Consider the following 25977-nt stretch of genomic DNA (forward strand, 5'->3'; position numbering starts at 1 on the left):
CTGGGTAGTGGTAGGATGAGGCAGTGGCAGGACTGGGTAGTGGTAGGACGAGGCAGTGGCAGGACTGGGTAGTGGTAGGACGAGGCAGTGGCAGGACTGGGTAGTGGTAGGACGAGGCAGTGGTAGGACTGGGTAGAGGTAGGACGAGGCAGTGGCAGGACTGGGTAGTGGTAGGACGAGGCAGTGGCAGGACGGGGTAGTGGTAGGACGAGGCAGTGGTAGGACGAGGCAGTGGTAGGACTGTGCAATGGTAAGACGAGGCAGTGGCAGGACTGGGTAGAGGTAGGACGAGGCAGTGGTAGGACTGGGTAGTGGTAGGACGGGGCAGCGGTAGGACGGGGCAGTGGTAGGACTGTGTAGTGGTAGGACGAGGCAGTGGTAGGACTGTGTAGTGGTAAGACGAGGCAGTGGCAGGACTGGGTAGAGGTAGGACGAGGCAGTGGTAGGACTGGGTAGTGGTAGGACGGGGCAGTGGTAGGACTGTGTAGTGGTAGGACGAGGCAGTGGTAGGACTGTGTAATGGTAGGACGAGGCAGTGGTAGGACTGGGTAGTGGTAGGACAAGGCAGTGGTAGGACGAGGCAGTGGTAGGACTGTGTAATGGTAGGACAAGGCAGTGGTAGGACTGTGTAATGGTAGGACGAGGCAGTGGTAGGACTGGGTAGTGGTAGGACAAGGCAGTGGTAGGACGAGGCAGTGGTAGGACTGTGTAATGGTAGGACAAGGCAGTAGTAGGACTGGGTAGAGGTAGGACGGGCAGCCTGTGAAATATGAAGCATGTATTTTGTTGTTTTTATTACTTGTTTCCTTGTCTTATCAATAAATGGAACATTTCACTTATGTCTAAATACATTATTTCTCCATTATGCTCAGTTGAGTGTATTTGCCCAACTGAGCTGTTAAATTCCGCTTCAGCTAAATTCATGCCCTCAGATATTGCTGGAGCGCTATACAAATGTCAATCTATTGAGTTGATCTATAATTTCTTATAGTTCATAAGTGACAACAAAGCCCAGGCAACACCAGTAGGGCTTCAGTAATCAGTTTGGAGGGCGTACCTTTTTCCTCATGGATGCGTTGGATTGTCCACGTGACGGACCAGTACCAGAAAGCGCAGTGACCTACTACAATGGGATCAATAACATCAAAGCTTACCCTAGCAGACTGGCTGGCAAAATATCACTCAGGCCAAAGGACACGGCACTGACCTGGGGTCATACCACTGGCCACATCGCTCAGGCCAAAGGACACGACACTGACCTGGGGTAATACCACTGGCCACATACTGAGACGCTCCATTACGCAATGGATGTCAACAGACCATGAAAGGCTACTATTGCTCAAGGTCTGAATATCAATGTATGGTTACGTATTATGGAAGGAGATGCTTTCTACTTTCTGCAAGCAAGTTTGTAGCGTTGATGTGACAGTGGACTTAGACTATTTGTCTTTAGGGTAAATGGATGCTCGTTTGAGTTGGTACAGTAACGCAACAAAATCGTGGACATTGGCCAGAACTACTGAGACAAGATATACTGTAGCTGACATATTTTAAACTCACAAATACTCACAGTCCCGCTAATATGTCTGATATGAAATGTCAAACCCCTGATAGAGAGATTGGTATGGGAATTAGGTCAGGGTGTCCACTCAACGCCCTCCACCCAAGCTCCGTGTGATGGGGACAAGCCCCATCAGGTGTCTGGCCTTAGCATAGCGTCCAATCCTCTCCTACTCTGCTCTCTGCTGACCCCTCAGACAACGAAAGACCTGACCCGACCCCATTTACCCAGTCATGTCAAGACATCGCCTTAGCGGTCAGAGGTTGTTGCAGGTCACAGTACGGGTCGTCGTAAAGGTCCTATTCCCATGACATCATCAGTATTCCAGACTTTTCTTTCATTCTCCCATTTCTTCTCTGTTCGTTGGGTTCTTTTAAATTCTGCCGTTATTTCTTCTCTGTTCGTTGGGTTCGGTCATTGAATCAATGAGACACTGACTCAATGGATTGATTGAGTAGACAGCTCTCTGAAGCTGAAACGTCATGGTTTTTGCTTGGAAATCATACAGTTCTGTGTCTCTTCTGTAGAAATGTGTAGAACATGGCATGGCCCATTGTATATAAGACTAGTTAGTATAGTGTTATAGCTTAACAGTAAAACTTATGAGGTTATCAGACCAGAAGTCAGGCCAACTTCTAAGTCCCCCCACTTTGTCCTGATCTGTTCATCTATAGCTGTCCTGACCTGTTCATCTATAGCTGTCCTGACCTGTTCATCTATAGCTGTCCTGACCTGTTCATCTGTAGCTGTCCTGACCTGTTCATCTGTAGCTGTCCTGACCTGTTCATCTGTAGCTGTCCTGACCTGTTCATCTATAGCTGTCCTGACCTGGTCATCTATAGCTGTCCTGACCTGTTCATCTATAGCTGTCCTGACCTGTTCATCTATAGCTGTCCTGACCTGTTCATCTATAGCTGTCCTGACCTGTTCATCTGTAGCTGTCCTGACCTGTTCACCTGTAGCTGTCCTGACCTCTTCTTCTGTAGCTGTCCTGACCTGTTCATCTATAGCTGTCCTGACCTGGTCATCTATAGCTGTCCTGACCTGTTCATCTATAGCTGTCCTGACCTGTTCATCTATAGCTGTCCTGACCTGTTCATCTATAGCTGTCCTGACCTGTTCACCTGTAGCTGTCCTGACCTGTTCATCTATAGCTGTCCTGACCTGTTCATCTATAGCTGTCCTGACCTGTTCATCTGTAGCTGTCCTGACCTGTTCATCTGTAGCTGTCCTGACCTCTTCATCTATAGCTGTCCTGACCTCTTCTTCTGTAGCTGTCCTGACCTCTTCTTCTGTAGCTGTCCTGACCTCTTCTTCTGTAGCTGTCCTGACCTGTTCATCTATAGCTGTCCTGACCTGTTCATCTGAAGCTGTCCTGACCTGTTCATCTGTAGCTGTCCTGACTTGTTCATCTGTAGCTGTACTTTAAATGAAAAGGAAACACTGCATAATAATTTCTCCGATGCAATTATGTATTTTCCAACGTTTCGACAGCAAGTTGTCTTCATCAGGGTTTCAATACACTGCAGATCACCAGTATAGATTTTGATAGGTGTTCATAATCATGGCCGGCTATGGCCTGATATCATTGGTCAATATACAGATAATATAGAGAAATAAATGCACGAATGGATATACAATGATCACAGATGGCCTACAATTTCATCATAAATAGCCTAGTATACACATTGATTTAGAAAAGATAACAGAAATGGTTTCAGATTAAACTCAACATTCAGACTATAGGGAGCGAAGGTCTTTAAATTAAACATCCATGCGGTCTCTTGTTTTAAATTGTCACGGTCACTCCCTGTCCTAGGGAGGTGGACGTGTTCGATGCCAATATAGCGAAGGGGCGAAATAAGGTGGATCGCTTCTAAACAAAAGTGGGCAGCATCTGTGTATGTCAAGTTTTTACACCTAAAGGTGCTACGGTGCTCAGAGAATCTGACTTTTAGTTTTACCTTACTGTAGCCGCAACCACACACCCAGCAGTCTTCAATGTACTCAGTGTCTCAGCTCTCTGCATAAGCTCTCTGCATGGTTCTTCAGTTTAATGTGACCGTGGAGTTGAGACAAGTGTTTGGCGAGCTATTGCAATGGATCATATTGCGCTTAATGCTTGTTCTGCCCCTCCAGATCGGTTCTGGAACCACTAAGCTGCTGGAGCCAATGAGGATAGATGAACCGAGAGAGAGTGTGGGTGAGGGGAAGTGGCAAGGAGGAGCACGGGAGTGGGAAGAAGGGAGAGAGGGATTAGCTTGGCGAGCAGTGAAGTGCAAAGGAGTTGCCACCTCATTTCACTCTGATGCAGCGTTAATGCGAAACTGTCTCTCTCTGTGTGTTGCTTCTCCTGCAATGCTGTTTTCTGTCTCTCTGTGTTCTCTCTCTCTCTCTCAATTCTGCTACAGTATTCACAATAAATTAGGTGTCAGTGTGTTTGTTGAATATCATTGCGTGTCGAAGATGTTTCAATTTGCATTTAATTTCACTCCCCACTGTTGGACGACTTAGAATTTTCCAAAGACTTTTGTTGTGTGCTGCTACTGAAAGACTACTTTTAGAACAGTTACAGATCAGTGATTGAATATGTTTGTAACACCACATAAAGGGAAAGGGGGATACCTAGTCATGCAACTGAATGCATTCAACTGAAATGAGCCTTGAGGTGACAAACCACGTAGGGGCATTACCATGAGTCTTGAGGTGACAGACCACGTAGGGGCATACCATGAGTCTTGAGGTGACAGACCATGTAGGGGCATTACCATGAGTCTTGACGTGACAGACCACGTAGGGGCATACCATGAGTCTTGAGGTGACAGACCACGTAGGGGCATACCATGAGTCTTGAGGTGACAGACCACGTAGGGGCATACCATGAGTCTTGAGGTGACAGACCACAAAACATATGGGTGAAACATCACACTGTGAAGAATAGGCAATAAGCTCCATGCATCCTGTTATAGGAGGTCCCATCTCGCAGAACAGAGTCTGTTTAGAACGCTGAGCATGATGACCTCACATTCTTATTTTAGACCATGAACTTGCTGACGTGTTGGTTCCCAAGCCATTATGACGTAACCAGGTTAGGCAAAGATAAAAGGCCTGGATGTGGATCGGAATTTTTAAGATGCTATTTGATGAAACTTTAATGAGCTACAATCCTGTCCTGCATACAGTGCACTGAACATAAAGCTTTCTGACATTCACAGCAGTGCTTTGTAAACATTATTACAAGTCTAAAGCGTCTGTCTCTCTATCCCTCCCTCCCCTCTTTCCTCTCCTCTCTCTCTTCCTCACTCTTGCCTCTCTCTCCCTCCCTCTTCTCTTTTTCTCTCTCTGTGTCTCTCTGTCTGCAGTTGCCCTGAAGAACTGTACTTGCAGTGGTGGCAGCGCTGACAACAGCAAAGCCACAGGATTGGAGGACAGTTGGCTGCCCGAAGGAGAACTGTTGCTGCAGGTCAGTGCTAAAAGGCATGTGGAATCTTTAAAGATAAAAACAACAGTATTTGCTTTTGGTAATTAATTACAAGGCTTAATATCCAGTGATGAAGTGTTGGATATACCCCATAACTCACTGGCCTCACTTTGTCTTAAATCCAAAAATGTAACAGCTTGTTTGTATCTCCGGTTATCAATTCCCATAATACACTGCAATACTCCCATCATTTTGTCATACATTATCATTTCATTTAGTTTACGATTCTATCACAATTTCTAGGGAGCTATTTTCATGTTGTTTCTCTGTATGTGTGATTGAGTGGAGAGTGATCTAGTTGGCTGCCAGATCTCTTTTGGATAAGCCAGAGTCATTGATTTTCCAGTCCAGTTCCCCTGTTGTATGTGCAGCACAGTGGAATTCCAGAGCAGAACAGAGGAAACAGTCTGCCAGACATCCCTGCCCTATGAGCGAAGTTTCATTGTTATGATAAACCTACATCTCTCCAATGTGTTAGTAATGAAGCATGAAAGCTTATTCCGGGAAGGAGGAAATATTTTATTCAGATTGAGATAACAGCCACGGGACATTTTAAAAGACAGGGAGGCGGGACGAAAAGGCGAGGTTAGGGGAAGAAGCGGAGAAGGGGAGCGGTGAAGATTTCTCTCTTTGTGGTTCGACATCAGACACTTAGTAGTGAATTGTAGAGGAGCTGTGAGGTCATCCATTATTTACATCAGGAGAGGAGGTGGAAAATAGAGTTTTCACCTCTCACTGTCATTGTTGAAAATAGACTCAGACCACCTCTTATACTCAAAGTAGTCCCACAGAAGTCTGACACCCTCCACCATGTGGGCAAGTAGCCTGACACCCTCCACCATGTGGGAAAGTAGCCTGACACCCTCCACCATGTGGGAAAGTAGCCTGACACCCTCCACCATGTGGGAAAGTAGCCTGACACCCTCCAAGGTGCGGGAAAGTAGCCTGACACCCTCCACCATGTGGGAAAGTAGCCTGACACCCTCCACCATGTGGGAAAGTAGCCTGACACCCTCCACCATGTGGGAAAGTAGCCTGACACCCTTCACCATGTGGGAAAGTAGCCTGACACCCTTCACCATGTGGGAAAGTAGCCTGACACCCTCCACCATGTGGGAAAGTAGCCTGACACCCTCCACCATGTGGGAAAGTAGCCTGACACCCTCCACCATGTGGGAAAGTAGCCTGACACCCTTCACCATGTGGGAAAGTAGCCTGACACCCTCCACCATGTGAGAAAGTAGCCTGACACCCTCCACCATGTGGGAAAGTAGCCTGACACCCTCCAAGGTGCGGGAAAGTAGCCTGACACCCTCCACCATGTGGGCAAGTAGCCTGACACCCTCCACCATGTGGGCAAGTAGCCTGAGACCCTCCAAGGTGCTGGAAAGTAGCCTGACACCCTCCACCATGTGGGCAAGTAGCCTGACACCCTCCACCATGTGGGAAAGTAGCCTGACACCCTCCACCATGTGGGAAAGTAGCCTGACACCCTTCACCATGTGGGAAAGTAGCCTGACACCCTCCACCATGTGGGAACGTAGCCTGACACCCTCCACCATGTGGGAAAGTAGCCTGACACCCTCCAAGGTGCGGGAAAGTAGCCTGACACCCTCCAGCATGTGGGCAAGTAGCCTGACACCCTCCACCATGTGGGCAAGTAGCCTGACACCCTCCAAGGTTTGGGAAAGTAGCCTGACACCCTCCACCATGTGGGAAAGTAGCCTGACACCCTCCAAGGTGGGAAAGTAGCCTGACACCCTCCAAGGTGCGGGAAAGTAGCCTGACACCCTCCAAGGTGCGGGAAAGTAGCCTGACACCCTCCAAGGTGCGGGAAAGTAGCCTGACACCCTCCACCATGTGGGCAAGTAGCCTGACACCCTCCACCATGTGGGCAAGTAGCCTGACACCCTCCAAGGTGCGGGAAAGTAGCCTGACACCCTCCAAGGTGCGGGAAAGTAGCCTGACACCCTCCACCATGTGGGAAAGTAGCCTGACACCCTCCAAGGTGCGGGAAAGTAGCCTGACACCCTCCACCATGTGGGAAAGTAGCCTGACACCCTCCACCGTGTGGGAAAGTAGCCTGACACCCTCCACCATGTGGGAAAGTAGCCTGACACCCTCCACCATGTGGGAAAGTAGCCTGACACCCTCCACCGTGCGGGAAAGTAGCCTGACACCCTCCACCATTCGGGAAAGTAGTTCTGCAGAATGCAGACAGATCCTGTAAGTTTTGGTACTGTACCAGCATGCAAAAATGCAAAGCGATTGGGATTCTGGTCTCTTTTCTGTTCAACCAGGAAGTCTATAACCTAGTTTGCACACATTGTGGTTCTATGATTTCAAGAGTTCAACTGTGTTCATATGGGATCTGCCACTAGGGGCTTGTTACATTCATTTCACTTAAAAAAGGCTGAATGCCTGGTACATTAGACCTTGGAAGTTGGCTAATTACTTACAAGATGGTGTACAAACTATCCAAGCTGACATGATAGTGTTTATGTTTCACTGGACTGCTTACACACAGAGAGGATGTGCTGTAGATAATTGGGGTGAATCATTGATTATTAGTAAAAGAGCAACATGACATGCCTTAGTCATGGTTCAGCCCCTGGGAAGACTGAGGCTACTTTCTGTGGATGCACCCATTGCACTGTGTGTGTGTGTGTGTGTGTGTGTGTGTGTGTGTGTGTGTGTGTGTGTGGTGTGTGTGTGTGTGGTGTGTTAACAAATCAGGTGATGGATGAACATGCTAATGTCTGTTTTGTTTGAGTAAGGTAGACATGGTTGTATGTTTGTGCATTTGTTTACAAAATGTTCCTGTGTACGTGGGAGTGTGTTTAGTGGGGTGGAAACATGGGACCAGCTGTTCCTGTTTGGGATAAAACAAATGAGTGACTAATCCATCTATCTTTTATTCCTGACATTATTTGTGTCTCTCCCCAGTTCAGAACAAACCCTTCTTGCATGTAGCACACTGACAACCCCTCATCCACTCCAGGGTGCAGAGTCCACCAATATCCCTGTAGGACACCTCACAACCATTACCGTCACATGTTGCTTAAGTAATCAAAAAATGTCTCGTTAAGCTAAATTCAGTAAATATAAAACATATCGAAGTCTGTTTGAGATGCATGTTGGAACAGAACCCAGAGATATGAAAATACTCAGGAAGAACCAGACAAGGTACCAGGATAAAGGGACTAAGGGGGCAGTTGAAATCGGTTCTCGCATTGGAATTGTATTGAATTCTGCATATTTCACAATAAACATAAAGTTCAAATGCCCAGACTCTGAGACCATTGGTTAAGTGTTTTTTAAGTGACAGGATAGAGCGAAATCTGTAGCAGCACAATGGACTGCGGCCTACACACCACACGCCTTTTGGTAATGAATATAGGCTACAGGATAGATAGGGTAATTCACATATTACAAAGTCCCTATGTGAATACAGCCGTACCCACAGATGTCTTACCAAAATAATGCAAACTAAATGCTGAAAGTAATAGCCTAGTTATTCATGCATTGAAACAAACATACTGAGTAGCAGTTTGGCTTAGAATACTGACACAACTGTGATGCAAACGAATGAATGAGAACAGAATAAAGCAGCGGTACTAAATAGAAGGCCTAGTAAATAACATGTCAGATTTAAGACATGACACAATCTACATTTAGGCTAGTTACATTAACAGTAAACAAACGGTATACAAAAGATGAAAGGAGATCCAGATAACCAGAACATAGCCTACAGTGAGATGCAGCCTACAGTCTACTACAGTAAGATGCAGCCTACAGACTGCTACAGTGAGATGCAGCCTGCTACAGTGAGATGCAGCCTACAGTCTACTACAGTCAGATGCAGCCTACAGTCTACTAGAGTGAGATACAGCCTACTACAGTGAGATACAGCCTACTACAGTGAGATGCAGCCTACTACAGTGAGATGCAGTCTACTATAGTGAGATGCAGCCTACTACAGTGAGATGCAGCCTACTACAGTGAGATGCAGCCTACTACAGTGAGATGCAGCCTACTACAGTGAGATGCAGCCTTCTACAGTGAGATGCAGCCGTCTACAGTGAGATGCAGCCTACTACAGTGAGATGCAGCCTACTACAGTGAGATTCTGTCTACTACACTGAGATGCAGCCTATAGTCTACTACAGTGAGATGCAGCCTACAGTCTACTACAGTGAGATGCATCCTACTAGTGCAGAGCCTACTGCAGTGAGATGCAGCCTACAGCCTGCTACAGTGAGATGCAGCCTACAGTCTAGATGCTACAGTGAGATGCAGCCTACTACAGTGAGATGCAGCACTACAGTGAGATGCAGCCTACAGCCTACTGCAGTGAGATGCAGCCTACAGCCTACTACCCTGAGACACAGCCTACTACAGTGAGATGCAGCCTACAGCCTCCTACAGTGAGATACAGCCATGCACAGTGTCTTGCCAAACAAAAGGCCTATAAGCCCACTTTCAACCTGGAGAACCAGTCACGAGATGGACAATACATTTCTGTGCATCAAATTTTACTCGTAGTCAATTAAGTGCCAGCCTACTATTACGTCCAGTTCCGTTTACAACCACAAAAACCCCTAGGCTACCAAGAAAACCCCTAGGCTACCAAGAAAACCCCTAGGCTACCAAGAAAACCCCTAGGCTACCAAGAAAACCCATAGGCTACCAAGAAAACCATAGTAGAATGGATCTATTTCTATGATGAAACATACTGATATGTAGCTATACCCAGGGGCTTCATTTGGGTTCTTGCATTGGAATTATATTGAATTCTGCAGTAACAGTGTTCCAGCTACTCTATTCCTATGAACCAGTTGCTATTTAATGAATGTTTATGGACAGAGAACCTCTTATGATGATTCTAGGCTAACCTGGGCTGGCTCCTTTGTTCTAAGATCGTTAGGAAGAATCGGGAGGTGGAGCGCTGTGGAGCCATTATCCTTGCGGATTGGTGGGTAGACTCTTCCCGCAGAGCTAGCTGCCGCTCGGCCTGTTGCTTGGCAGCATCATGGCATCGGCATGGTGGCGGCCGGTGGAATGATGCTGCTGCTCATCTCTCTCCTTTTTGTTTGGGTACTTTGGCGAAGCCAATTTTGATATCCATTGTGGCACTGGGAAATTAGCTGGTTTGAGCTAGCTAAATAGGCTAAGGCTAATAACACCAAAGCTTTTTACAGCTAGCTAAGCTAACTAAACTCTGTAATGGTGAGGCAGAGTTGAGGGAAGGAGCTTCAATGGTAAACTTGACCCAGCCCTTTATAAATACATACAAAATAACAGGCGGGGCATATCCCTTTATTCACTGAGATGGAAACACAAAGCCTACCTAACTGCCCCGTGGCTTTCCACCCCCCTACAAACACAGCAACACGCTCTGTCCATTGTGCTGACACAGTGCAGCAGATACAGATTTTGAGCCAACCTGTCACTCAATCATTTGAAAATGATAGGGACATAAAACTAAAACAACTGAGGAGGCTAAGCCCCCTTTACCCCGTTGTGGAACTGGGTCTGCTAAGAAAGGAAGGACTAAGCCTAATGGAAAGACTAAGCCTAATGGAAAGACTAAGCCTAATGGAAAGACTAAGCCTAATGGAAGGACTAAGCCTAATGGAAAGACTAAGCCTAATGTGAGATGCAGCCTACTACAGTGAGATGCAGTCTACTACAGTGAGATGCAGTCTACTACAGTGAGATGCAGCCTACTACAGTGAGATGCAGCCTACTACAGTGAGATGCAGCCTACTACAGTGAGATGCAGCCTACTACAGTGAGATGCAGCCTACTATAGTGAGATGCAGCCTACTACAGTGAGATACAGCCTACTACAGTGAGATGCAGCCTACTACAGTGAGATGCAGCCTACTACAGTGAGATGCAGCCTACTACAGTGAGATACAGCCTACTACAGTGAGATGCAGCCTACTACAGTGAGATGCAGCCTACTACAGTGAGATGCAGCCTACTACAGTGAGATGCAGCCTACAGCCTACTAGTGAGATGCAGCCTACTACAGTGAGATACAGCCTACTACAGTGAGATGCAGCCTACTACAGTGAGATGCAGCCTACTACAGTGAGATGCAGCCTACTACAGTGAGATACAGCCTACTACAGTGAGATGCAGCCTACTACAGTGAGATGCAGCCTACTACAGTGAGATACAGCCCACTACAGTGAGATACAGCCTACTACAGTGAGATGCAGCCTACTACAGTGAGATGCAGCCTACAGTCTACTACAGTGAGATGCAGCCTACTACAGTGAGATGCAGCCTACTACAGTGAGATGCAGCCTACTACAGTGAGATGCAGCCTCTACTACAGTGAGATGCAGCCTACAGTCTACTTCAATGAGATGCAGCCTGCTACAGTGAGATGCAGCCTACAGTCTACTTCAGTGAGATACAGCCTACTACAGTGAGATGCAGCCTACTACAGTGAGATGCAGCCTACTACAGTGAGATTCTGTCTACTACACTGAGATGCAGCCTATAGTCTACTACAGTGAGATGCAGCCTACAGTCTACTACAGTGAGATGCATCCTACTATTGTGAGATGCAGCCTACAGCCTACTGCAGTGAGATGCAGCCTACAGCCTGTTACAGTGAGATGCAGCCTACAGTCTACTACAGTGAGATGCAGCCTACTACAGTGAGATGCAGCCTACTACAGTGAGATGCAGCCTACAGCCTACTGCAGTGAGATGCAGCCTACAGCCTACTACCCTGAGACACAGCCTACTACAGTGAGATGCAGCCTACAGCCTCCTACAGTGAGATACAGCCATGCACAGCTGTCTTGCCAAACAAAAAGGCCTATAAGCCCACTTTCAACCTGGAGAACCATGCCGCTCACGAGTATCGGACAATACATTTCTGTGCATCAAATTTTACTCGTAGTCAATTAAGCAATGCCAGCCTACTATTACGTCCAGTTCCGTTTACAACCACAAAAACCCCTAGGCTACCAAGAAAACCCCTAGGCTACCAAGAAAACCCCTAGGCTACCAAGAAAACCCATAGGCTACCAAGAAAACCATAGTAGAATGGATCTATTTCTATGATGAAACATACTGATATGTAGCTATACCCAGGGGCTTCATTTGGGTTCTTGCATTGGAATTATATTGAATTCTGCAGTAACAGTGTTCCAGCTACTCTATTCCTATGAACCAGTTGCTATTTAATGAATGTTTATGGACAGAGAACCTGCGGCCAGGTTATGATGATTCTAGGCTAACCTGGGCTGGCTCCTTTGTTCTAAGATCGTTAGGAAGAATCGGGAGGTGGAGCGCGCTGTGGAGCCATTATCCTTGCGGATTGGTGGGTAGACTCTTCCCGCAGAGCTAGCTGCCGCTCGGCAGCATCGTTGCTTGGCAGCATCATGGCATCGGCATGGTGGCGGCTTCGGTGGAATGATGCTGCTGCTCATCTCTCTCCTTTTTTTGTTTGGGTACTTTGGCGAAGCCAATTTTTGATATCCATTGTGGCACTGGGAAATTAGCTGGTTTGAGCTAGCTAAATAGGCTAAGGCTAATAACACTAAAGCTTTTTACAGCTAGCTAAGAAGCTAACTAAACTCTGTAATGGTGAGGCAGAGTTGAGGGAAGGAGCTTCAATGGTAAACTTGACCCAGCCCTTTATAAATACATACAAAATAACAGGCGGGGGCATATCCCTTTATTCACTGAGCCTACCACAGATGGAAACACAAAGGAGTCCTACCTAACTGCCCCGTGGCTTTCCATACCCCCCCTACAAACACAGCAACACGCTCTGTCCATTGTGCTGACACAGTGCAGCGGAGATACAGATTTTGAGCCAACCTGTCACTCAATCATTTGAAAATTGTTGCTGTTTTTATAGGGACATAAAACTAAAACAACTGAGGAGGCTAAGCCCCCTTTACCCCGTTGTGGAACTGGGTCTGCTAAGAAAGGAAGGACTAAGCCTAATGGAAAGACTAAGCCTAATGGAAAGACTAAGCCTAATGGAAAGACTAAGCCTAATGGAAAGACTAAGCCTAATGGAAAGACTAAGCCTAATGGAATGCAGCCTACTACAGTGAAGCAGTCTAATGTGAGATGCAGCCTACTACAGTGAGATGCAGCCTACTACAGTGAGATGCAGCCTACTACAGTGAGATGCAGCCTACTACAGTGAGATGCAGCCTACTACAGTGAGATGCAGCCTACTACAGTGAGATGCAGCCTACTACAGTGAGATGATGCAGCCTACTACAGTGAGATGCAGCCTACTACAGTGCAGATGTGAGATGCAGCCTACTACAGTGAGATGCAGCCTACTACAGTGAGATGCAGCCTACTATAGTGAGATGCAGCCTACAGTGAGATACAGCCTACTACAGTGAGATGCAGCCTACAGTGAGATGCAGCCTACTACAGTGAGATGCAGCCTACTACAGTGAGATACAGCCTACTACAGTGAGATGCAGCCTACTACAGTGAGATGCAGCCTACTACAGTGAGATACAGAGATACAGCCTACTACAGTGAGATGCAGCCTACTACAGTGAGATGCAGCCTACAGTCTACTACAGTGAGATGCAGCCTACAGTGAGATGCAGCCTACTACAGTGAGATGCAGCCTACTACAGTGAGATGCAGCCTACTACAGTGAGATGCAGTCTACTACAGTGAGATGCAGCCTACAGTCTACTTCAATGAGATGCAGCCTGCTACAGTGAGATGCAGCCTACAGTCTACTTCAGTGAGATACAGCCTACTACAGTGAGATGCAGCCTACTACAGTGAGATACAGCCTACTACAGTGAGATACAGCCTACTACAGTGAGATACAGCCTACTACAGTGAGATGCAGCCTACTACAGTGAGATACAGCCTACTACACCTCAATATACACATCAATATACACATCAGTACACACATCAGTACACATCAATATATACATCAGTACACATCAATATACACATCAGTACACATCAATATACACATCAATACACGAAAAGCAAAACACAATCATAGAAAACAAACACATTCTTCAGTAAAAGAGTCCTCAGTCTGCCATTTGAATTGCCATAGGGGCGCCACCATCCAATTTTAGAGAGCAAACAAACTAAAAGCTGCTTTTTCCTGACTCTTGTCATCAGTGAGTTGCATTGTGTTGTATAACAATCTTTTGTTATCTTGTGCATGTTTGACATACAGGCTCTGAACGGCTTCGTCCTGGTGGTCACTAATGACGGGACCATTTTCTACTCCTCTCACACCATTCAGGATTACCTGGGCTTCCACCAGGTACCGTACAGATTGTCCCTCCTCCCTTTCCGTACCCCCAGTGAAGGTTCTATTCCTAAAGCATGACCAGGGTGTTCTGTGCCTCAGCTCATTCATAATATACAAGCAGGCATCTGGTGAGGCAGCTGGATCGTCTCTGGGATCCTGACTGACTAATAGCATTAATTCTACTGCTGGGTCAGCCTGGTGCAGCATTCACATGCATGTTTGCAAACATTAAAGCATAATCCTCCATCGACACATGGTCATCTCTGCTTGAGGTTTTTATCATTAATTGCATGCAATACAAAACATAGAATGATCCCCTGTAGAGACACATGCCTATAGATGCTATGGCATCAAATAATTGGTTAGATTTGATCTCAATGAGACTAATCTGGATAAACCTGATTTAAATTAAAATAATATTCATTGGAGTTATGGTTGGGTTTGAGGGTTGCGTGCGGTGTCTGCTGCGAACTGTCAGGGGCCGTTGTCTGGGCCCTACCTGCTTGGTGAGGAGTCTGATTCTGCTCAGCAGGTCCACAGAGAGAGACTGGGTGAGACCAGTCTATTAATAGCTTGGCCTTTAGTGGAAAGAGACCACCAGCCGTGGTAGTGGGCAGTGGGCAGCAGCCCTGACCAGCACCACAGCATCACAGACCCTGCAGAGATGGATGGGAATATGGCGGGGGATGGGGAGATAGTGAAGAGGCACAAAGGATTGAAGCACTTCTCACACATTATGCAGTCTGCTGTATGACATTCAGGCTCTGGAGAAGTTCAGCACCCACTGAGACACTGGTAATTCAACACAATCTTGGAGAGATTTCACAGACCCCTTCAGTATAGCGATGTTCCCATAACGTCACTCCTTCAGTATAGCGATGTTCCCATAACGTCACCCCTTCAGTATAGCGATGTTCCCATAACGTCACTCCTTCAGTATAGCGATGTTCCCATAACGTCACTCCTTCAGTATAGCGATGTTCTATAACGTCACTCCTTCAGCATAGCGATGTTCCCATAACGTCACTCCTTCAGTATAGCGATGTTCCCATAACGTCACTCCTTCAGTATAGCGATGTTCCCATAACGTCACTCCTTCAGTATAGCGATGTTCCCATAACGTCACTCCTTCAGTATAGCGATGTTCCCATAACGTCACTCCTTCAGTACAGCGATGTTCCCATAACGTCACTCCTTCAGTATAGCGATGTTCCCATAACGTCACTCCTTCAGTATAGCGATGTTCCCATAACGTCACTCCTTCAGCATAGCGATGTTCACATAACGTCACTCCTTCAGTAAACAGTGCATTCGGAGTATTCAGACCCCTTGACTTTCCACATTTTGTTTCGTTTTTAGACATTTTTGCAAATTTATAAAAAGACAAACCAATATCCTAATTTACATAAGTAATCAGACCCTTTACTCAGTCCCTTGTTGAAATAACTTTGGCAGCGATTACAGCCTTGAGTCTTCTTGGGTATGACGCTACAAGCTTGGCACACCTGCATTTGGGGAGTTTCTCCCATTCTTCTTCTTTGCAGATCCTCGCAAGCTCTGTCAGGTTGGATGGGGGGGGGGGGGGTCGCTATTTTCAGGTCTCTCCAGAGATGTTCAATTGGGTTCAAGTCCGGGCTCTGGCTGGGCCACCCAAGGACATTCAGAGACTTGTTCTGAACCTTCGCCCCAGTTTGAGGTCCTGAGCGCTTTGGAGCAGGTTTTTGCATTTACCACAGGTGGACTCCATTCAAGTTGTAGAAACATCTCAAGGATGATCAATGGAAACAGGATGCACCTGAGCTCAATTTTGAGTCTCATACAAAGGGTCATAATACCTCTGTAAATAAGGTATTTTTGTTTTATTTATGTTTTATAAAAACCTGTTTTCCCTTTGTCATTATGGGGTATTGTGTGTAGATTGATGAGTATTTTTTAAACCCATTTCAGAATAAGGCTGTAACGTTAAAAAAAATGTGGAAAAAGTGAAGGGGCCTGAATACTTTCCGAATGCACTGTAGCAGTATAGTGTCTGAAGTTCCCATAATATAATTTACATAAGGATCTATCGTTTAGACATTGTTTGTGTCTGTATTGTGCATGCTTCCCATCTTTATTTTAACTGCCTCCATGTGATGGATATGTCTCTATAATCCCTCCTTCCTTTCGTACCCCCTCGCTCTCCCTACACCCTCTCTCTCCCCTCTTCCTCGCTCTCTCCCCCCCTCCCTCTTCCTCTCTCTCTCTTTCCTTCAGACTGATATTATGCATCAGAGTGTGTATGAGTTGGTCCACACTGAGGACCAGCAGGAGCTGAGGAGGAACCTCCACTGGGCCCTCAACCCACCTGCCATCATGGACACACTGGGAAAGTCCTCCTCAGGTGACTTCCTACCTCCGTGTTAGACCTTGAAACACCACCTCTCTGTTAGACCCTAAAACACCACCTCTCTGTTAGACCCTGAAACACCACCTCCGTGTTAGACCCTGAAACACCACCTCTCTGTTAGACCCTGAAACACCACCTCTCTGTTAGACCCTGAAACACCACCTCTCTGTTAGACCCACCACCTCTCTTAGACCCTTCTGAGACCCTGAAACACCACCTCCATGAAACACCACCTCCATAGACCCTGAAACACCACCTCCATGTTAGACCCTGAAACACCACCTCCATGTTAGACCCTGAAACACCACCTCCATGTTAGACCCTGAAACACCACCTCCATGTTAGACCCTGAAACACCACCTCTCTGTTAGACCCTGAAACACCACCTCTCTGTTAGACCCTGAAACACCACCTCCGTGTTAGACCCTGAAACACCACCTCTCTGTTAGACCCTGAAACACCACCTCTCTGTTAGACCCTGAAACACCACCTCTCTGTTAGACCCTGAAACACCACCTCTCTGTTAGACCCTAAAACATCACCTCTCTGTTAGACCCTAAAACACCACCTCTCTGTTAGACCCTGAAACACCACCTCTCTGTTAGAATACTGAAACACCACCTCCGCGTTAGAATACTGAAACTCCACCTCCGCGTTAGACCCTGAATCACCACCTCCGTGTTAGACCCTGAAACACCACCTCCGTGTTAGACCCTGAAACACCACCTCCGTGTTAGACCCTGAAACACCACCTCTGTGTTAGACCCTGAAACACCACCTCCGTGTTAGACCCTGAAACACCACCTCCGTCAATGAAAAAACATTAAGAGATTCAATCATAGAAATTAATGCAGAACTTTCAATAGCATTTCCTATGAATACCCTCTGCATAATGCATTACAAATGCAGTTATAACACCTTATGAAGTATGCGTAATGCATTACATAAGTATATAATAACTCATTATTATGCATTATATAAAACATCTATAATCAATAAATACTCAAACTTTCAAGAAAGGCTCAGGCCTCTGCACTGACTTAAACTCTCCACTAGTGGGTGGTGTTGCACATTTGTTCTTCCCCTGCAAGAGAGGAAGCCGTCACATGTCGAGCTAAGACGACATTAGCCTCTGCTGCTAATTACATAAGTGTATTTTCAACAGAGCCAGGAGACCACGCCCATTGAGGACAGGGCACACAGTCTGGTCAAAACAGAATACAGAGAAGAACAGTAGCAGAACAGTTAGCATTTAGAATGTGCTGAGGGATATTGAATAAGGCTTTGTTTAAAGTGTCATGACACATCTCTCAGCTGACACCCAAGCCAGACACCTCACGTCAGCTTTTCTTTCAAGCCCAAACATTCATGTCGACACACAGTCAACAATGTTGTTATTCATTTAGCTTTTTGTGTTGATGAATTCCTGTACTATCATAAAAATAATTATTATTTCATGAGATTACATAATCAGATTGTCACTGATTACCCGTTTGTATGACCATCTTAGAGAAGTTGCACACATTGTGTTCTGTTTCTACATGACTGACCTGTATGCTGTAATCTTGAGGATCGTTTCCAAATATAGTGCAATAGGTGGTTAGATGATTTTGATGATAAAAGCCTGGTCTGAACATGTCATATCTTCTGATCCATAGATGTGGAGCCGGAGAGCAGCACCACTGTGACCTATAACCCTGAGCAGCTCCCACCAGAGAACTCCTCCTTCCTGGAGAGGAACTTCGTGTGCCGCTTCCGCTGCCTCCTGGACAACTCCTCTGGCTTCCTGGTGAGTCTCTCAGCTTCCTGGTCTCTCAGCTTCCTGGTGAGTCTCTCAGCTTCCTGGTGAGTCTCTCAGCTTCCTGGTGAGTCTCTCAGCTTCCTGGTAGGTGTTATTGACACCTCACCCCGACCGAATGCCTACAACCTCCCAATAGTGTTGGTCTATTAGTATTTTAAGCTCACTCAGAGGAAAGCTCACACATTGACATAGGGTGATGTGATATACACGTTGAAATATAATTTTGATGGATGTAAATCAGATTGTTGTTGGATAGACTTTGGACAGCTATTCAAACACAGACAATCGAAGACGAAAAGATACATGTCTAAGACAAAATGTTTGCGTTCCCCGCCAGGCCCTGAGTCTGCAGGGCAGGCTGAAGTTCCTGCGTGGTCAGAACCAGCGGCAGGAAAACAGTGTCAAGGCGCCGCCCCAGCTGGCCCTGTTTGCCATCGCTACGCCTCTCCAGCCCCCCTCCATCCTGGAGATCAGGACCAAGAACATGACCTTCAGAACCAAACACAAGCTGGACTTCACCCCCATGGCCTGCGACGCAAAGTACGCTCACTTTGACTTCCCTGTTATTATGATAATGTTGTGGTGACAGTTGCAATCATCAAAATAAATAGACTACTATTACAATAGTATTGCATAGACTGTCATTTGTCAGTCATACTGCTATTGTTATGTAGTACTGGTTATTATATGATGTGAAAAATAATTGTTTATTGACATCATCCCTTTTGCAGGGGGAAAATTGTGCTTGGGTATACTGAAGCTGAACTTCGGGTGCGAGGCTCTGGGTATCAGTTTATCCATGCGGCGGATATGTTGTACTGCGCTGAGAACCATGTCCGAAGTAAGCCTCATCTCCATTATGTCTACCTAAAAATACAAAGATGGGAGTATTTATTTTGGATTGGGTTGAATTGGTTCTGTCCTCAAAACATTGGTGAGGCCGGGTCTGACCAGGTCAAAGATGGTGGTCACAGAGTTCGGACAGCTTTCCCAAGTAATCCCAGTGGATTACGGCGCAGATTGAGCAAAGCCGCAGAGCTGCTAGAGGATAGGATAGGCCACAGATACACTACATGATCAGCAGCAATAATCCATATACACTACAACAAATAGTATGTGGACACCTGCTCGTCGAATATCTCATTCCAAAATCATGGGCATTAATATGGAGTTGGTCCCCCTTTTGCTGCTATAACAGCCTCCACTCGTCTGGGAAGGCTTTCCACTAGATGTTGGAACATTGCTACGGGGACTTTCTTCCATTCAACCACAAGCGTTTGTGAGGTCGGGCACTGATGTTGGACGTTAGGCCTGGCTCGCAGTCGGTGTTCCAATTCATTCCAAAGGTGTTCGATGTGGTTATCATGCTGAAACAGGAAAGAGCCTTTCCCAAACTCTTGCCACAAAGTTGGATGCACAGAATCATCTAGAATGTCATTGTATGCTACAGAGTTAAGGAGCCTGAACCATGAAAACAGCCTCTGACCATTATTCCTCCTCCACCAAACTTTACAGTTGGCACTATGCATTGGGGCAGGTAGGTTTCTCCTGACATCTGCCAAACCCAGATTCTTCCGTCGGACTGCCAGATGGTGAAGCGTGATTCATCACTCCAGAGAACACTTTTCTACTGCTCCAGAGTCCAATGGCAGTGAGCTTTACAACACTCTAGCCGATTCTTGGCATGGCTCATGGTGATCTTAGGCTTGTGTGCGGCTGCTCGGCCACGGAAACCCATTTCATGAAGCTCCTGACGAACAGTTCTTGTGCTGACGTTGCCTCCAGAGGCAGTTTGGAACTTGGTAGTGAGTGTTGCAACCGAGGACAGATGATTTTTTACGCGCTTTGTGCTTCGGCACTCCGCTGTCCCGTTCTGTTATCTTGTGTATTTGTATTTATTATGGATCCACATTCGCTGCTTCCTGGGGTCCGAACACATTAAAGCACTTATATTACATATAAAACTAAATATAAAACAGTACATCATATAAAATTATTACACCACTACTTATCTACAATACAAAATACTACAATATTTTTATCTGATTCTACTGCTTGCATCAGTTACTTGATGTGGAATAGAGTTCCATGTAGTCATGGCTCTATGTAGTACTGTGCGCCTCCCATGGTCTGTTCTGGACTTGGGGACTGTGAAGTGACCTCTGGTGGCATGTCTTGTGGGGTATGCATGGGTGTCCGAGCTGTGTGCTTGTATTTCAAACAGACAGCTCAGTACATTCAGCTTGTCAACACCTCTTACAAAAACAAGTCATGATGAAGTCAATCTCTCTTCCACTTTGAGCCATGAGAGACTGACATGCATGTCATTAATGTTAGCTCTCCTTGTACTTGTAAGGCCCAGCCTTGCTGCCCTGTTCTGAGCCAACTGCAATTTTCCCGAGTCCCTCTTTGTGGCACCTGACATGACTGAACAGTAGTCCAGGTGCGACAAAACCAGGGCTGTAGGACCTGCCTTGATGATAGTGTTGTTAAGAATGCAGAGCAGCGCTTTATTATGGACAGACTTCTCCCCATCTTAGCTTCTCCCCACTTTTGGGCTCCCTAATGGTGCAGAGGACTAAGGCACTGCATCTCAGTGCTGGAGGCGTCACTACAGACACCCTGGTTCAAAGGAGAGTCAACCACTTATTAAATGCAAGGGTTCACGTACTTTTCCCACCCTGCACTGTGAATGTTTACATGGTGTGTTCAATAAAGACATGAAAACGTATAATTGTTTGTGTGTTATTAGTTTAAGCAGACTGTGTCTATTGTTGTGAATTAGATGAAGATCAGATCTAATTGTATGACCAATTTATGCAGAAATTCAGGTAATTCCAAAGGGTCCAAATACTTTTTCTTGCAGTAACACATATACATTTTTCCAGTAGCAGATTATTATCAATAATGTCAAAAGCTGCACTGAAGTCCAACAAAGCAGCCCCAACAATATTTTTATCATCAACTTCTCTCAGCCAATCATCAGCCATTTGTGTAAGTGCTGTGCTTGTTGAATGTTCTTCCCTAAAGCATGCTGAAATTCTGTTGTCAATTGGTTTACTGTGAAATAGCATTTTATCTGGTCAAACACCATTTTTACTAAGGGTTGGTAACAGGCTGGTTGGTCGGCTATTTGAGCCAGTAAAGGGGTTTGGTTAGCGTTAGGACTTTTGCTTTCCTTTAGGCCTGAGGGAACACACTTTCTAGTAGGCTTAAATCGAAGATATGTCAAATAGGAGTGGCAATATCGTCCACTATCATCCTCAGTAATTTTCCATCCAGATTGTCAGACCCCGGTGGCTTGTCATTGTTGATAGACAACAACGATTTTTCACCTCTTCCACACTCACTTAACAGAATTCAAAAGTACAGCGCTTGTCTTTCATAATTTGGTCAGATATACTTGGATGTGTAGTGTCAGCTTTTGTTGCTGGCATGTCATGCCTAAGTTATCTTGCCAATGAAAAAGTAATTAAAGTGGTTGGCAAAATCAGTGGGTTTTGTGATGAATGAGCCACCTGATTAAATCAATGATGGAGACGAGTTTGCCGTTTTCCCAAAGTGTTATTTAAGGTGCTCCAAAGCTTTTTACTATCATTCTTTATATAATTTATTTTTGTTTCATAGTGTAGTTTCTTTCTATTTAGTTTAGTCACATAATTTGTCAAGTGCAGCATCTGGTTGCTCCTAATTACACACCACAGACCAACAAATTTGATTTACATCATCAACATAAGAATCACTACAAAGCTTATTATATGACCTCTCCCAGAAAATATACCTCTCTGTTGATATCACATACATTATCAAGCATTTCACACGTTATCCATGTGTGGTCTAGCACTTGGTGGTCTATTGCAGCTTCCCACAAGAATGGGCTTTAGGTGAGGCAGAATAGCCTGTAGCCATATTACTTCAACAGTATTTAACATTAGATCATCTCTAAGCTTTACAGGAATATGGTTCTGAATATAGACCGCAACACCTCCCCCGTTGCCATTTCTGTCTTTTCTGTAGATGTTATAACCATGTGTTGCTACCACTGTATCATCAAAGGTATTATCTAAGTGAGTTTCAGAATATGGATGTCATATTAACTTCACAAACCTTGCTTCTTAGGCTGCATATGTTAATATGGGTTATTTTTAGCACTTTTCTGGGTTGCTTGGTTTGTTTTTAATGCTTTACTGAGAAGCTTATCAGAAGTAGACTTGTTCATGTTATTTATATTGGAGCTGATAGTGCACAGTGAGCTGCAAACGGGACTTCCTACTACAGCACACCGTCTCAGTGCTAACAGTGTAACTCTGATTCATAGGCACATGATTCATGCCTTCAATAGCTGTAGGATAAACAAGTATTCAGGGCAATTAGGAGGACATACATTAAGTTACTTACATTGTGTCTGCCAACGCCCCTGGGATAATGTACATTTGCTGCAGCATTATGACGACGAGGAATTAACTGAGCTGGTCTTGGGTCATTGATAAGTCATTGTCTCAACACAGCCTTGAAATACGTGGACAGAGTCCAGCAACCAAGATGATTTGGATGGACTCCGTCATTCCTGTCTTCTGTTTCCAGAAGGTGTCAAATGTATCTATAAAAGTGATTCCAACAGAGCTACAGTAATCTTTTAGCCAGATGTGTGGCCTACTGCTTCGCGGCTGAGCCGTTGTTGCTCTTAGACATTTCCACTTCAAAACAACAGCCCTTACAGTTGACCGGGGCAGCTCTAGCAGAGCAGAAACTTGACGAACTGACTTGTTGGAAAGGTGGCATCCTATGACGGTGCCACGTTGAAAGTCACTGAGCTCTTCAGTAAGGCCATTCTACTGACAATGTTTGTCTATGGAGATTGCATGGCTGTGTGCTCAAGTTTTGTACATCTGTCAGCAACGGGTGTGGCTGAAATAGCCGAATCCACTCATTTGAAGAAGGGATGATCACATACTTTTGAATATATAGTGCAGTTACCAACACAATATTACAGGGTACATCTAGTTACCCCCTCTGCCTTATGGAATTTGCTCTAGATTCTAGATTTCTATCTACCATTGCCTTATACTCCTTGCCAGAGTACAGAGTAAATATAACAGGCAATGGTACCTAGTTAGATATCTTCAGAGTTGATCCATGAACCTGATTCCTAATCTACTGTACCCGTTGCCACATCTGCCTACTAGGGCTGTAGCTTGAATTGAATATGAATGTGTACCCGCCCATCCTAAACAACTGTGTCCTGTGGTTCCAGTGATGAAGACAGGGGAGAGCGGTCTGACCGTGTTCAGGCTCCTCACCAAGGACAACCTCTGGAAGTGGGTCCAGGCCAACGCCAGGCTGGTGTACAAGAACGGAAAACCGGACTACATCATCGCCACACAGAGGCCTCTGATGTACGTGCACTCCCCTGGGCCCTGTCACTGTCTAGGAACAGTCGTTTTCCTTGTCAGGTCACCTGGCCAGAAAATACTCAGTCCTCATAGATGTAGGGACACAGTTATGACACAGTTATGACATCAGACAACACAGATGGAGGAAGGGATTATGTGGTCCTCTGTAGCTCAGTTAGTAGAACATGGTCCTCTGTAGCTCAGTTAGTAGAACATGGTTCTCTGTAGCTCAGTTAGTAGAACATGGTCCTCTGTAGCTCAGTTAGTAGAACATGGTTCTCTGTAGCTCAGTTAGCTCTCTGTAGTTCTGTAGTAGAACATGGTCCTCTGTAGTTCAGTTAGCTCAGTTAGTAGAACATGGTGTTCTCTGGTCCTCTGCTGGTCAGTTAGTAGAACATGGTCCTCTGTAGCTCAGTTAGTAGAACATGGTTCTCTGTAGCTCAGTTAGTAGAACATGGTTCTCTGTAGCTCAGTTAGTAGAACATTGTCCTCTGTAGCTCAGTAGAACATGGTCCTCTGTAGTTCAGTTAGTAGAACATGGTCCTCTGTAGCTGTTCTAGTAGAACATGGTCCTCTGTAGCTGTTCTAGTAGAACATGGTCCTCTGTAGCTGTTCTAGTAGAACATGGTCCTCAGTAGTTCAGTTACTAGAACCTCTGTAGCTGTTCTAGTAGTTAACATGGTCCTCTGTAGTTGAGGTTCTCTGTATAGTTAGTAGACATGGTTCTCTGTAGTTCTGTAGTTAGTTAGTAGCATGGTCCTCTGTAGCTCAGTTAGTAGAACATGGTTCTCTGTAGTTCAGTTAGTAGAACATGGTCCTCTGTAGCTCAGTTAGTAGAACATGGTCCTCTGTAGCTGGTGCTCTGTAGTTTAGTTAGTAGGCATGGTGCTCTGTAGTTAGTACATGGTCCTCTGTAGTTCAGTTAGTAGAACATGGTTCTCTTAGTAGTAGCTGTTCTAGTTAGAACATGGTTCTCTGTAGCTGTTCTAGTAGAACATGGTACTCTGTAGTTCAGTTAGTAGAACATGGTCCTCTGTAGATCAGTTAGTTAGAAGGCATGGTGCCTCTGTAGTTCAGTTAGTAGAACATGGTGCTCTGTAGTTTAGTTAGTAGAACATGGTCCTCTGTATTTCAGTTAGTAGGACATGGTCCTCTGTAGTTCAGTTAGTAGAACATGGTCCTCTGTATTTCAGTTAGTAGAACATGGTTCTCTGTATTTCAGTTAGTAGGCATGGTGCTCTGTAGTTTAGTTAGTAGAACATGGTCCTCTGTATTTCAGTTAGTAGAACATGGTTCTCTGTATTTCAGTTAGTAGGCATGGTGCTCTGTAGTTTAGTTAGTAGGCATGGTGCTCTGTAGTTTAGTTAGTAGGCATGGTGCTCTGTAGTTTAGTTAGTAGGCATGGTGCTCTGTAGTTTAGTTAGTAGAACATGGTCCTCTGTATTTCAGTTAGTATGCATGGTGCTCTGTAGTTCAGTTAGTAGAACATGGTCCTCTGTATTTCAGTTAGTAGAACATGGTTCTCTGTATTTCAGTTAGTAGGCATGGTGCTCTGTAGTTTAGTTAGTAGGCATGGTGCTCTGTATTTCAGTTAGTAGGCATGGTGCTCTGTAGTTTAGTTAGTAGGCATGGTGCTCTGTATTTCAGTTAGTAGGCATGGTGCTCTGTAGTTTAGTTAGTAGGCATGGTGCTCTGTATTTTAGTTAGTAGGCATGGTGCTCTGTAGTTTAGTTAGTAGAACATGGTCCTCTGTATTTCAGTTAGTAGGCATGGTGCTCTGTAGTTCAGTTAGTAGGCATGGTGCTCTGTAGTTTAGTTAGTAGGCATGGTTCAGTTAGTAGAACATGGTCCTCTGTAGTTCAGTTAGTAGGCATGGTGCTCTGTAGTTTAGTTAGTAGAACATGGTCCTATGTAGCTCAGTTAGTAGAACATGGTCCTATGTAGCTCAGTTAGTAGAACATGGTCCTCTAGTTCAGTTAGTAGGCATGGTGCTCTGTAGTTTAGTTTGTAGGCATGGTCCTCTGTAGTTTAGTTAGTAGGCATGGGTCTCTGTATTTCAATTAG

The 25977-nt window shown here is 45.4% G+C and overlaps 1 pseudogene; it reads left to right on the forward strand.

Moving 5' to 3' along the window:
• LOC115130455 (aryl hydrocarbon receptor-like) overlaps nt 1-25977 on the forward strand; it is a 47616-nt pseudogene that overhangs the window by 13775 nt on the left and 7864 nt on the right.

The sequence above is a fragment of the Oncorhynchus nerka genome, linkage group LG1 (genome assembly GCF_034236695.1).
Source record: "Oncorhynchus nerka isolate Pitt River linkage group LG1, Oner_Uvic_2.0, whole genome shotgun sequence".
Classification (NCBI taxonomy): domain Eukaryota; kingdom Metazoa; phylum Chordata; class Actinopteri; order Salmoniformes; family Salmonidae; genus Oncorhynchus; species Oncorhynchus nerka.